This window comes from Budorcas taxicolor, chromosome 8, assembly GCF_023091745.1.
Source record: "Budorcas taxicolor isolate Tak-1 chromosome 8, Takin1.1, whole genome shotgun sequence".
In the NCBI taxonomy this organism is placed as follows: Eukaryota; Metazoa; Chordata; class Mammalia; order Artiodactyla; family Bovidae; genus Budorcas; species Budorcas taxicolor.
The window spans coordinates 39,443,728-39,457,796 of NC_068917.1; the positions used below are offsets into that span (position 1 = coordinate 39,443,728).

General features: G+C 36.8%; 1 protein-coding gene and 1 non-coding gene across 2 annotated transcripts in view; both read left to right on the plus strand.

Moving 5' to 3' along the window:
* Nucleotides 1-14,069, plus strand: part of PTPRD (protein tyrosine phosphatase receptor type D) — a 440,423-nt gene that overhangs the window by 178,687 nt on the left and 247,667 nt on the right. The gene's annotated exons all lie outside the window — the stretch shown is intronic.
* On the plus strand, nucleotides 9,151-9,222 carry TRNAH-GUG (transfer RNA histidin (anticodon GUG)). Its single transcript has one exon. It is a non-coding gene; the product is annotated as a tRNA-His (tRNA).

The following is a 14,069-nucleotide window of genomic DNA, read 5'->3' on the forward strand; positions in this document are numbered from 1 at the left end:
ATATGCTAGAATTTTTCACTTGGCTTTTGATTTTAAATTCATTTGAATTAGTGATTATTTTTACCACATTAAAAATAATCTCGAATGTCTTATAGTGGTATAGAAAAACCAAATCTACCTAAGACATGCAGTCCTGATCTTCTCTCTCTATTCAATCTGTGAATCAGTCTACTGTGTTCCCTTATTTGTGTTGTACCAAAGGTTAATAATCAGCCTTTCAAAACCACTTGGTTCACAATGCCTTTAGCCCAATTGTCTCTAGTAGCCTAATTACCAATTTCTTCATAGCTAATTTAGGAGAGATAGGGATGCAAGGTTCTAGAGAGATCCACTCTGAGTCTTTATTTTTGACAGGTAATGTTCAAGTAGCTGTCACACTGCCTTAAAGTCAGTTTGAGCGGGAAGAGAGAGAGGTAGGGAAGGAGGGACCTTCTGTCTTATTCATAACATTTCTAGTCCTAGTTTAATACTTTTGAGATTTTCAGGCCCAAGTGCTAACTCTTTATGATGCTGATAAATTGTATTATTTGTAATTTAGCACTTCCAGAATCTATAGAACCCTTGTACCTAAAAGATTTTGCTGATTAAGCAAAAACCTGTTGTGTTTCAAAGTTATTTTTAATGGTTCAATTGCAGTACTTTGAAAACAACATGCTGCTGTTTCTATTTTAATGAATTACATATAACTATCAGGCCTTCATAGATCCTAGGAGAATTCATAAAAAAATGTTGGCAGCAGCAAGTTTATTAAATTTTCATGAAACTGAGGTCTCATTTCTGAATATCTAGTCAGTGATGACTGCTTATAGCTTAGTGTTCAGATATGATTAATCATTCATTTGTTCATTTTATTCAGTCATTCATTCAAAAATGTTAAAGACTTATGCCTAGATTTTGATTCCATGAATAAATTGATGTAACTTCGCTTGATCTTCATATCTTCTCTGTGAAAGAGGCAAGTTGTATCTCAAGTATCTATAATTACTTCTGTCTTGAAAGTTATATGATTCATTTATTCATTGATCAGATATTTTGAATACCTGCTATGCACAAGCATATTGAATTAGGAATTTCTTGTCCTCAAAGATGTCACAGTCCAATACAGGTGATATATAAATACAAGCAAATCTATGTATTCATAAAATGGTGAGCAACCACTATGGTGCCTGGTAAACTGACTTTATGATGACTACGGTGCCGTCCCTTTCTTCAAGGGACTTGGTTCAGTGAGAGTCGTTTTCCTTTTTTATCGTAGCATACTTAATAAAGAAGGAGATGTGCTCATGCTATTTTGGAAGCATATGAGTGAGTGCTTAATTCATCTGGGATTGGAGATACAGAGGAAGTCAGGGAAGGTAATTTTGAAGAAAATGACTGTCTAGCTGGGTCATAGAATACTTGTATGAGGGAAAGGGCAGAATTGGGGGCTAGTAATGATATTTTAGGCAAAAGGAATAGAAAGTAAGAGCAGCATAGAAACTGAACGTGTTCATTATGAATTCATCATGAAACATGTCCTCATTGCTTTGTAATTTTTCCCTAGACTTTTTAAAAATTGAATCAATGTGAAACACTCCTGAAAAACTACTTATAAAATATTTTATCATTCAAAAGAATGGAGAAATTACTTATAGCAAGAATAAACAGGAAAAGCTTACTGGTGAAAGTAGTATTTGAAAGAGATGGTTATATAGAATTTATATGGGGAGAGACATAGGAAATACATTTAGAGAGAGACTATTCCAGGTGATGAGAAGACCCCAAGGCAGGGATGACATTTTACACAAGACCTAGAACTGAGATGATCAGAGCCATCTACATAAGGAAGTGCTGAGGCTGGAGACTTTGAGCACTATAGCCTTAACATTTGGCTTTTGAAGTCCACTCTGGAATTTCAACAGAAAAAGGCTGAACTATGTTTCATAGTCATTCTTCCTCTTAAAATGTTATAGTTTCTAGGCAGTTCACATCACATACAGCTTTTTTTTTTTTTTTTGGATTCCCCCTTTCATTTCATAAATAGGTGCAGAGTACTTACCATGTTTTAGGATCTGTGCTGGGCACGTAGGATACAGTGGTGAATTAGACAGTCCCTGCCGTCAAGAAGCTTCAGATACTGAGGGTTACTGATGGTCAGCTCAGGTCTGTTCTTTCAGATCTTCTCGTCTTCAGACATGGAAGTATGGCCTTAATGATTCACCCTTGGGACCAACCTCTGTCATTCACCGAGCTGTTTTCAGTGGGCATGTTATCAAAATAGTAGGGTTTGATCACCAGCTTTTGATATGCTGCTGCTATTCTTATATTTGAACAAAAATGTTAGAATTTATCTCCCAAACTTGCCAGTCTGTTTTTTTTAGGAACATGATTGAAGAAAACAAGGGAGGCTCAGCTGTTCCTACAGATTCCTAAACAGTGATTTCTTGGCTGACTTCTTTCTTGAAGTAGAAATACACCTAACCCTAGAGCAAACAGTACGCCCACATGTATCCTTTTTCATAGGTTTGTGACAGTAGTTTTAAAAATGGCCTTTGCCAAAGAGAGTGTATTGGTCTATGAATGAAACTTGCTATATATACATTTTACATTCACTGTATTTCTTCTCAGAGGAGATATTTTCAATTCCTATTCCACTGGTGATTTTGTTCTATATTCAGCTTTCCTGGGAACCCTGGTTTATAACCTTCACATACATGATCTATAATCCTTCAAAGCTAGTCCTAAAGAACTCAGAGTCTCATAAAGTTTGTCTTCCAGTTTTCTCTCTGTATACAAACAACAGCTGAACTGAGACTTTCTATTTCTGTAGTATACTCTTGTTTCCAGAGGTATATTTTTGCTGATAGTGCTATTAATGACGAAACTGCAGTGATTAACCTGCCCGATACTTCATGATATGTATTTCAGACACCATGAAGATCAATTACTGATAAAGTTGAAATATTTTAAGATGTGATTAGCAGTTTAAAAGTATATTGAAGGGAAGAAAATAAACATTCTGTATTTTCTTCTTCCTGTTGATAACAAAATGGTGTACTCTTTGTTTGTAATTTATTTTAGGTCAAGCATAATATTTATTCCCAGAGTATTTAGAAAAAAAAAAGCTGTTTGTATTTTCTACATCATGGCAATATAGATTTAAATTATAAAGTGTCAAGGAGAGAAAAATGTGAGAGGGAAATGCTTCCTGGAACACTACCCATGCTTAGGAATCACATTTCAAATTCAAGTCTAATGCAATGTGCTGCACTTAATATTTGATGAGAAAATAAATCTCATCCTTTTTATGGGTAGTGAATTAATAGCTTATTACTTAAGCAACCAAATGTGGTTCTCATACAAAAACAGTGGTGTAGGAAATTACTATTCTAGGAAATAGTCACATGTTTAAATAGCAGTTCAGTGATCACAGAAAAGTGTATAACCTCAGGGTAAATATCCAAGTATGAAGAGCTGTCACGTCTACAGTGTGAGCTTGCAAGTCCTCCAGTCCAGCCCTTTCTGGGCCTCCCCTAAGTTCACATCACCATGGTTTCTTGTGCTCCGGGTCGCTACAGTTAGCTCAGAACTCCATCAGACCTTGGTGCCACATTCTGATCTTTCCCTCTTATATCAACTTTTTATTTTCGTCTTTTTAGCTATAATAGCTTCAGAATTATCTTCAATGGCATGTTCCAGTGACAAATCTATTATACTTATAGTGACAGAGTTTTCTAAAGGTTTTCATCTAACTAGTTGCTAAGTGTTGTTGATCTCATAATTTTCCTGAACCTTCTGACTTGTGATATAACTAAACGATGAGGAACGTAAATGTGATTAATTAAATGATAGCTATTTATATTGCTTACATTGTTCAGATCTGTTTTTAAACCCTTCTTCAAATTCTCCTCTCAGGAAGCAAGCTTGCAAAGCAACCAACCACACTTAACCACACATTTAGATGAACAAAAATTTTCTAAAGATTCTTGCCTTGTTGGGAACAATGTGCCAAGAGTCGATTGTGAATGTGAACTATTAAGAAGCACTTGTTTATATATTCGTGTTTGTGTGAATATATGCACATAGCAAATGTGTGTTCATGTCTCTTGTTTAGTTGCTGTGTTGTGTCCTACTCTTTTGTGACTCCATGGACTCTAGCCCACGAGGCTCCTCTTGTCTATGGGATTTCCCAGGCAAGAATACTGGATTGGGTTGCCATTTCCTTCTGCAGGGGATCTTCCAGACCCAGAAGTCGAACCTGAGTCTCCTGCATTGACAGGCAGATTCTCTACCACTGAGCCACCAGGGAAGCCCGTATATATCTGTTGACATAAAATTGATATATAATATGTTGCACATATTAAAGACCTACAGTGTGATAAGCCTTAGCGTATGTATATGCCTGTGAAACCCTTATCACATTGGTAATTCCTCCATCGTGGCCATCCCTCTAATAGTTTGGCACTAAGCATTCCCTAAGCAAACACTGATCCTCTCTGTCACTATAGTTGATTTTTTAATGTCTAGAATTTTATACAAATGGGGTCATGCAATATACATACTTTTTTGCCTGTTTTACATAAAGCATAATTATTTCAAAATTAATCCAGATTGGTGTGTGTATCAATAGTTAATTCCTTTTTAGTGCTGAATAGTATTTCATTGTATGTCTTTATCAACTTGTTTGTCCATGCAATTTTCCAAAAAATGGTACTAGAAAAGGTGCGTACCCATATGTCAAAAAACAAAACTTTGAATCATACCTTGCTCCAGATACAAAATTAACTCATAGATCCACATTTTTAAAAGGCATAAAACCCATAAAACTTCTGAAAGAAAGCATAGAAGATAATCTTTGTGATTTGAATTAGGAAATATTTCCCCATAACCACAAACCCATAAAACCACAAACCTTATAACCCCAAACCACAGTTTCTAAAAAAAATTGCATTGATGACTTGAATATTATCAAAATTAGCTTCGCTTCAAAAGATATTACTGAGTAAATGGGAAAAAAAAATCAAGCCATAGATGTTGAATAAAGTTTCAAAAATATTTAAATTTTAAAGCATACAGAAAAAATACAAAGAAGAACATAAGTAATACTTGCATGAGATTATTGTAGAGTGTGTATTTGGCTTAAAGTTTGAATAAACTAAACACACTGAGGAATGAGGGTTGATAGCCTGTCAATAAGCCCTGAGTACTTTTAACTGTGGAATTTTCTGTCAAGTCTGTAACCAATCAAAGTCCATAGGAAATTCTGATATTTGTCACCCAAAATTGAAAAATGGGGTGTTAAAATATCTCTATCTTTGATTTCCTCTTGTTTCCATCTAATAGCAATTTGCTTTAATGTAGTTTGTTCACAGTTCGTTGGTTCAGTGGTTTAAAAAGGAGAAAACTGCTTTTTAAACTCTATAAAGTATATTAGCAACCTTCTGGTGCCCTGACCCATGTAGTTTTTCAAAATGCACATCTTTTAATGCGGTTGTAGTTTTGCTAAGTTTCTGGCTTGAGCATTGGAAACATTTAGATCATTAAAAAATATATATATTTAGACATTTCCAGTATCACCCTTCCCGTCTATAAGAGAGCCAACATTGCTTTCCAATCTTGCATGTCTTAGACTTTGTAAAAGTAATAAACCCTTGAAATTTGAACCCATGTATCACTGAGGCTGTTGTATCCATGACCATAAAAGGAAGGAGAAATTCTGCATCTTTACTTGCCCTTGGGTAGGGCATGCAGAAGAATTTATTTATCATCTGAATCCTATCAATATTAAACTGAAAAAACACTAGTGGAGATCCCCTTCTTAAGTATGGTTTAACTCTATTGAAGACTATTTTATGCTTCTCTTACAGACACAGCATACTGAGTAATAACTTTAAGAAGCCATGGCTTAAAGCCTTGGAAGGGTATTGTTGGTTTGATGGCTTGAAGGAAGGAATAACTATAAAAATATTTTTATCCTTAGCATTGCCACACCATCTTACTGATTGACTAGTCAGCTCTTTTCTAGGGTTATATAGACACTCATTTTAACTCTTCATGTGAAAGAACCTCAATCGCACTGAAACAGTATATGCATATTTAAAGTTTATATTGACCCCTATCCATGTAAATTGTTTCTGTCTAAATTACCTAGTTTGTTTATTCCCCATTCCCCATTTTACATTTGACCTTGTTATCAACAAAGTTTTAAACTTTGGTCTATACAAATACAAAATTTACTTAGATTCTAAAATTCCACCTCTTCTTTTAAACTTGATTTATTTCCATGTATAGATTATAATTTACTGAATTAAGAGATTATAATCTATGAAAGTGAGTATAATCTATAGTAAATCCTTAAAAAGCAAATTTTAGCTCTACTTTTAAGGTTATGCAAATTGCTGCTGCTGCTGCTAACTCGCTTCAGTTGTGTCCAACTCTCTGCGACCCCATAGACAGCAGCCCACCCAGCTCCCCTGTCCCTGGGATTCTCCAGGCAAGAACATTGGAGTGGGTTGCCATTTCCTTCTGCAATGAATGAAAGTGAAAAGTGAAAGTGAAGTCGCTCAGTTGTGTCTGACTCTTAGCGACACCATGGATTGCAGCCTACCAGGCTCCTCTGTCCATGGGATTTTCCAGGCAAGAGTACTGGAGTGGGGTGCCATTGCCTTCTCCATATGCAAATTGAGTCATGCTTAAAACAGAATCTTTCCTAACTGAAAAGAGATGTAGCATCTGTTTTGCAGTTTACACCTCCCTTGATATCCACCTATCTTGCTTGCTTACTGCACATAGGCTTTGCCTAAGAATTTCCTGTTGTTGATAACAGTCAAAAAAAGTAGAAATGAAATCAGTGTACTGTTACTTTGTTGAAATAATTGAAGTATTGTCAGTGAAGATGTCTACAAATTCATGTTAATTGTTCTAATATGATTTACATTCACATAGGCCATGTGTTTTGAAAGTCAAAATGGTATTCTTTAAAACCAGCTGTTCCTGGGGCTGTCAGTAACAGCTGTGAGAGTTAACCACGGGGATCAAGGAGTCAGCATAGGTGTTACTTTGAAATATGATGGGAGAATTTCTTTGCAGGACAACTCCACAGCACATTTCTTAAAGTTGTGACTGAAATGGGCACTGGAATTATTGAGCAGAAATGGAAGGATAAATCTATTAGGCTTTGCATCTGGTCCCATCACTTCATGGCCAATAGATGGGGAAACAATGGAAACAGTGAGAGACTTTAACTTCTTGGGCTCCAAAATCACTGCAGATGGTGACTGCAGCCATGAAATTAAAAGACACTTGCTCCTTGGAAGAAAAGCTATGACCAAATCAGACAGCATATTAAAAAGCAGAGATATTACTTTAGCAGCAAAGGTCCATCTAGTCAACGCTATGGTTTTTCCAGTAGTCATGTATGGATGTGAGAGTTGGACTATAAAGGTGAGTGCCGAAGAACTGATGCTTTTAAACTGTGGTGTTGGAGAAGACTCTTGAGGGTCCCTTGGACTGCAAGGAGATCCAACCAGTCCATCCTAAAGGAAATCAGTCCTGAATATTCATTGGAAGGACTGATGCTGAAGCTGAAACTCCAGTACTTTGGCCACCTGATGCAAAGAACTGACTTTGGAAAAGACCCTGATGCTGGGAAAGAGTGAAGGTGGGAGGAGAAGGGGACAGCAGAGAATGAGATGGTTGGATAGCATCACCGACATGATGGACATGAGTTTGAGTAGGCTCCAGGAGTTGGTGATGGACAGGGAGGCCTGGCGTGCTGCAGTCCATGGGGTCACAAAGAGTCAGACACAACTGAGCAACTGAACTGATGCTTGATAACTGAAATTTATTATATCATGGAACATCTACAAAGGGTAACTTCTGTCTTCTCTATTCAAATAAAATAGGCATAAATATTGCCCCTGAACAATTTTTAAAGGGAGAAATCTTTGTGTTAAATATTATGTGATAATAAGTGATTCAGTATAAATATTTGAATTATTCTGTTTTTCCTCATTTATTTTTTTTTTTAAAGAAAATCCATTAGGAGTTACCAGTGGCATTTCAATGTGAATAAAAGCCAGTTTGACTTAAATGTAATAGAAATACCTGTGGCAGATTCATGTTGATGTATGGCAAAACCAATACAATATTGTAAAGTAATTAACCTCCAATTAAAATAAATAAATTTATATTAAAAAAGAAAACAGAGCAAAACTTTGCTATCAAATTATATATTACCTCAGAGCTATCATTCTGTTTTTGGAAGCACTGATACCTCTTATGAATATTATTACTAAATTATTAAATTCCTTATCTTGGACCTTTTTGGTATTTAAATATTTTCATCCCCAGGCACTATTTTGTGGCCGTCTACCATTTTATTTTGGTTTCATTATTGCATGTAAGCAAATTAATGATTAGTCTGAAGTAAGTGACCACAGCAAAAATAAAATGGTATATGTTTTTGATTAGGAAAAGTTTTGTACAATAACCCAAACCAGCTGATTTCATAGATTCAAGGTTTCATCTGGCCCATCATAAAAACTGTTTAAATATACCTTTCAAAGAAGTGAAAATTTGACACAATTTAGAAGGCTTTTTCTGGTCTCTCCATCAGAGCAGGCCTGAAGATGTGTGGGTTATGCAGACTTTCTGGGAGGTGCCTGATGGAGAAGCTGAGGTTAGAATATGGCATGGGGACCATGCCCTGACAGGGAGAAATGGAAGACGTGATTATGTCACTGCTACTTGGAAATAAATCCACAGTAAGAGAATAGTGCAGGTGATTCAGCTCATGTTTATTCTTCCTGGCAAGGCTAGATGAAAAACAAAAAGGAGAGAACATACAGGGGAGGAAGATGAGGCATCTTTAGGTTGTTTCCGCTTGCTTAAGGAAATATCTAATTACTGATCCTGGGGAAATGATGGGTATTCAAAATTTGAAGTTCAAAAGAGTCAAACTTCAGTAAGAAGAAGAGGAATAGTTTTTCTCTTCCTCATTTTTGGCATTGTCTTAAGCATGTTGCCATTATTTCAGAATTGGTAGAAGGCAGAAGTAATAGATTAGTTAGATTATAGTTATATCTGTTCTCCCCAGGTATCGCACTTTATAAACTATAAAGTTTTCCTGAATTTAAAATGTTGGCGTGGAAGAAGCTAACTTTATTTGCTTCCCTGGTGGCTCAGAGGGTAAAGCACCTGCCTGTGATGCAGAAGACCCAGGTTCAATCCCTGGCTCGGGAAGATCCCCTGGAGAAGAATATGGCAACCCACTCCAGTATTCTTGCCTGGAGAAGCCCATGGACAGAGGAGCCTCGTGGCCTACAGCCCGTGGGGTCGCAAAGAGTCGGACACGACTGAGCAACTACACTTACTTAAGGGATAGTGGTCTTTACTTTGTTTCCCTAGCTTTTTTGTTTCTTTGTTTAAATATATATGTATTATCCACATAAGTATGTTATGAATATATGAAATATATTTATAGATTTTTATAAATATATGTTATAAAACAAATTTATGAACTACAAGGCTTATTTTTTCAATTTATTGGAGTGTACCTTATTTACAATGTTGTGTTAATTTCTACTGTACAGCAAAGTGAATCAGTTACACATGTATGTATATCCACTCATTTTTTTTTTTAGTTCTTTTCCCATATAGATCATTATAGAGCTTTGGTAGAGTTCCAGATGCTATACAATAGAGTCTTATTAGTTACCTGTTTTATATATGGTAGTGTGTATATGTCAGTCCCAATCTCCCGATTTATACTTCTCTTCCTTTCCTCCTTGGTAACTATAAGTTCGTTTTCTACATCTGTGACTATTTCTGTTTTGAAAATAAGTTCATTTGTCATGGTTTTTTAGATTCCATGGATAAAGCTTAATCTTATAACAAGGGAAACAAAGATAACTCACCTTTGTATGGTGACAGGCACAGGTTCAGGTCTCTGATCTGTACCATCTCCTTTAGCCACCTTACCAATACAGTTGCTTTAGCTGCAGGTTTTTTGACCTTAAACCCTTAGTTTTTTAACCTATCAGAAATGATTATTTCCTACATTCTAAGACAGAAGCACTTATGACTATGTGCATAGTGAAAGTGGCCCCAAATATGCTGTAACTTTGTATATGTAGGAGTGGAATTTGTTAGACAGGAAGTAAATGCATGATTATATTAATTGAATGCATATTTATCCCAACAGATATAATTATCAAATACCCGTGTATAGAGGCAAGACACATATATACAAAGCATCTTCAATTTTGGAGAAATTTACAAATACATTTTGCTTCAGTGACAACAGTATAAGAATGACTGAAGTCAGGCAGAGTGAGAGAGCTTGGAATTCTTGCCTTCTATTCTATGAAACCCAGATGTTTTCCCAAAGGATAGCATGCTCTGTCCAGATTAGCCAAGGCACATTCTTTGCATCCATCTTCCCCTGTTCCATGTGAGAAATGAGGATGTTTTCACAGGTCTGCATCTGCCCTGTCCCATTTCTCTGTTCCCATGCTGATCTGAAGGCAGAAGTGCGAGGTCTAGGATGAGCGTGACCTGTGTCAAGTGGGGTGTTTTCAGTATTCTTGATTGGTGCCCACATTTTGTCCATTAGCATCTCTGTGCTCAAGTGCTGCGTCTGCATGTGTAGGCTCTCTAGGAAGTGGACAGGGTATTCTTTCCTCCAGCTTCAGATTCATTGACAACTTCATGGTCCCTTCAAGAGCATTAGGAGCTGCATTCTAAGTTGTGTCTGGAGTAGAAATAAAACCCCGATTTTGGGAGGTGTCCAAAAGAAGATGATGGGAACCCAGATGGCAGCAAGCCTTATGACACTCCCGCTGTTCAAAGCCAGTGCTTCCTCTGAGAAATGTGGATTTAGGATTTTATATTCGATTTCTCCAGGGGAGATGTAGCAAGGAGGGAATTCATGCAAGTTAAAATAAAAGTCTTCCTGACAAAAAGCATAGTAACTTCTTTTACATTAACTCTCAGCTTGCTGAAACTAAAGTATGGGGGTGATTACCAAGTTAAAGTTTTGTTTGCTTTTTTTCTCTTTGAGTCTTAAATTTGAAAGAACTGTTTTATTCTGGGAGTTTAATATATCAAAAGAGAAGAAAATCATATATTTTGATATGTTAAGTTTTAGCAAATTGAAAGCTATTGTCTTGAAGAAGCAATGATGTGTGTGTATGTGTTAATTTATAATTACTAAGCAATTGAATCTGTCAAAAGATAAATCATGTGCTCATTCGTGTAATGAGACTTCAGTTTCAAGATGATGAACTCTGACCCTGGATCATTTACTCTTCTCACACCAAAACCTGTAAAAATGATAGAAAAGGCATAAAACTCAAATATGTTTGTTAAGAGGTTTGTGGACCTAAATTTCCTTCTTGTAAACCACTGTCTCCTCTACAGTATTTATTCCAACAGGGTCAGAATGGACATCTGTTGGATAATGAATGGATTTCAGTCTCAGGGTTAACTTGATTTATTAACATAATGTTTATAAAACTATATTTCAGTGAATACCTAGCTATCTAAATTCACCTCATTGCATGTTGCAGTTGATTAGCCTGCGACTCGGTGTCCATGTTTTAATCTATTGAAGAACATGCATCACCATTGCCCTATAGGTGGCTTCTTTGTCAGTCAAACCAAACTACCCGTTGTTCTTTGTCTAATCTGTTCACATACCTCTTTGAGTACCCTCCACATAGTATACTCCAAATTTAAGAACTTTGATCAAAGGTTATCCATGGCTGTATTTAGGTGAATATGAAATTTTTCTCTATATTTTTCTATCTTTGAAAATTTTCTGTATTAAAATATAGTTCTATAATATGAAAAAATGAGAAATTGATCCTGCTCCTCTGTTTCCAATAAAATTTGATTTTTTTTTTCTATTCTTCAAAGCCTAAATCAAAATCCTCCCTGTTAATAAGGCTTTACTTTTGTAATCTTCCCCTTCTTGACTATAATTTATGATATTTTCTTTTTAGAAATACTTAGGAGCCCTGCCTTTTCCTCTCTTGTGTCATAGTGTACCTGTCCCATCCTCTTCAGAAGGATAGAATTTGGGGCTAACCTAAAGGTCAGACCTTATTAAAATAGAATCATGAAGCTTCTCTGAATCTATCAATACAACTGTAAGAATGGTGGTTCTTACAGGTTTTATGGCTATTGAAATGAATTATACATTTTACAGTGCCCAGCCTTCTACTTATCATAAATATACACCTCAGTTCCCCTCTTCTACTTCTTTTCTAATCTGTCTCAATTACTGTGATTTCTTCTTGTAGGTAGTATGTATAGTGGCTTGCATGAAGTATGTGTCTAGTGAATGATTGATGAATGAAGGATTGAGCTAATTAATTCAGGATGAGATGAATACATTCCAGTTCTTCAACTCACCAGAAGATAAGTTAAAGCAAATTGCTCCTTATTTTTGTACCACTTCATGTGATTTAGATCCACTGTTTGAGTTGTTCCACATCAACGAAGGTCAAAGGTACTCTACATAGATTATTACCTACTTTTCCAGAAGGCTTTCTTATATTCCTACATTTATCTTCTCCTAACAGTTCTGTAAGGGAACAGTTTTTAAATAACTTTGTCATAGCATTTTTAAGTTGATTCAGGATCAGAATGCCATTGACATCTGTGAAATGTTTGCAAAGCAGGGCATTTGTGTTTTCCTCAACTCTGGTTACAGGAAGATTAACATGGCAGCCATTCTAATAATCTTCCAAATCCTGTTATTCTGTTGAGTAGTTATGTTAGTCTGGGCCAGTTTGACTGAGCGATGCCAACTGTCTCTTGCATCTGTGGTCATGAGGCAGGATAACTGATGGTTGGATGATGTGGAGTGTGATCATTCACATGTCTGGGGTTTGGTAGGCTATTGTTTCTCACAACAGAGGCAGTTGGGCTACGTGTCTCTGGAGGTCTTTTTCACATAGTCACCATCCTCAGGTTCCCCATTGCACAATGATATGCCAAGTATCTGTGGCATACTTACTTATGTCTCACTGACTAGAGCTAGTTATATGGCCAAGTCAAATTTAAAAAGTTGATGGCCATTTTTCTATCTACCACAAAATGTTGGGGAAGGGGTTCAGTTCAGTAGCTCAGTCATGTCTGACTCTTTGCGACCCCATGGACTGCAGCATGCCAGGCCTCCCTGTCTATCACCAATTCCCTCAGTTTACTCAAACTCATGTTCATTGAGTTGGTGATGCCATCCAACCATCTCATTCCCTGTCATCCCCTTCTCCTCCCACCTACAGTCTTTCCTAGCATCAAGGTTTTTTCCAATGAGTCAGTTCCTCGCATCAGGTGGCCAAAGTATTGGAGTCTCAGCTTCAACATCAGTCCTTCCAATGAATACTCAAGACTAATTTCCTTTAAGATGGACTGGTTGGATCTCCTTGCAGTCCAAGGGACTCTCAAGAGTCTTCTCCAACACCACAGCTCAAAAGCAACAATTCTTTGGCGCTCAGCTTTCTTTATAGTCCAACTCTCACATCCATACATGACCACTGGAAAAAATCATAGCCTTGACTAGACGGACCTTTGTTGACAAAGCAATGTCTCTGCTTTTTAATATGCTGTCTAGGTTGGTCATAACTTCCCTTCCAAGGTGTATGCATCTTTTAATTTCATGGCTGCAGTAACCATCTGCAGTGACTTTGGAGCCCCCCAAAATAAAGTCTGACACTGTTTCCACTGTTTCCCCATCTATTTGCCATGAAATGATGGGAGTGGATGCCATGATCTTAATTTTCTGAATGATGAGCTTTAAGCCAACTTTTTCACTCTCCTCTTTCACTTTCATCAAGAGACTCTTTAGTTCTTCTTCACTTTCTGCCATAAGGGTGGTATCATCTGCATATCTGAGGTTATTGATATTTCTCCTGGCAGTCTTGATTCCAGCTTGTTTACATAGCCTTTTGCCCTGTTTGGCTTTCTCTTGTGTCTGATATTGTTCATGATCTTTGCAGAGAAGCAGAGTCCTGTGTATTTAGTCCCTGGCAGTTGTGCACGCTGCCCAACTCCTCCTCTAGTTGAATTTCCTGTTGCTTGGA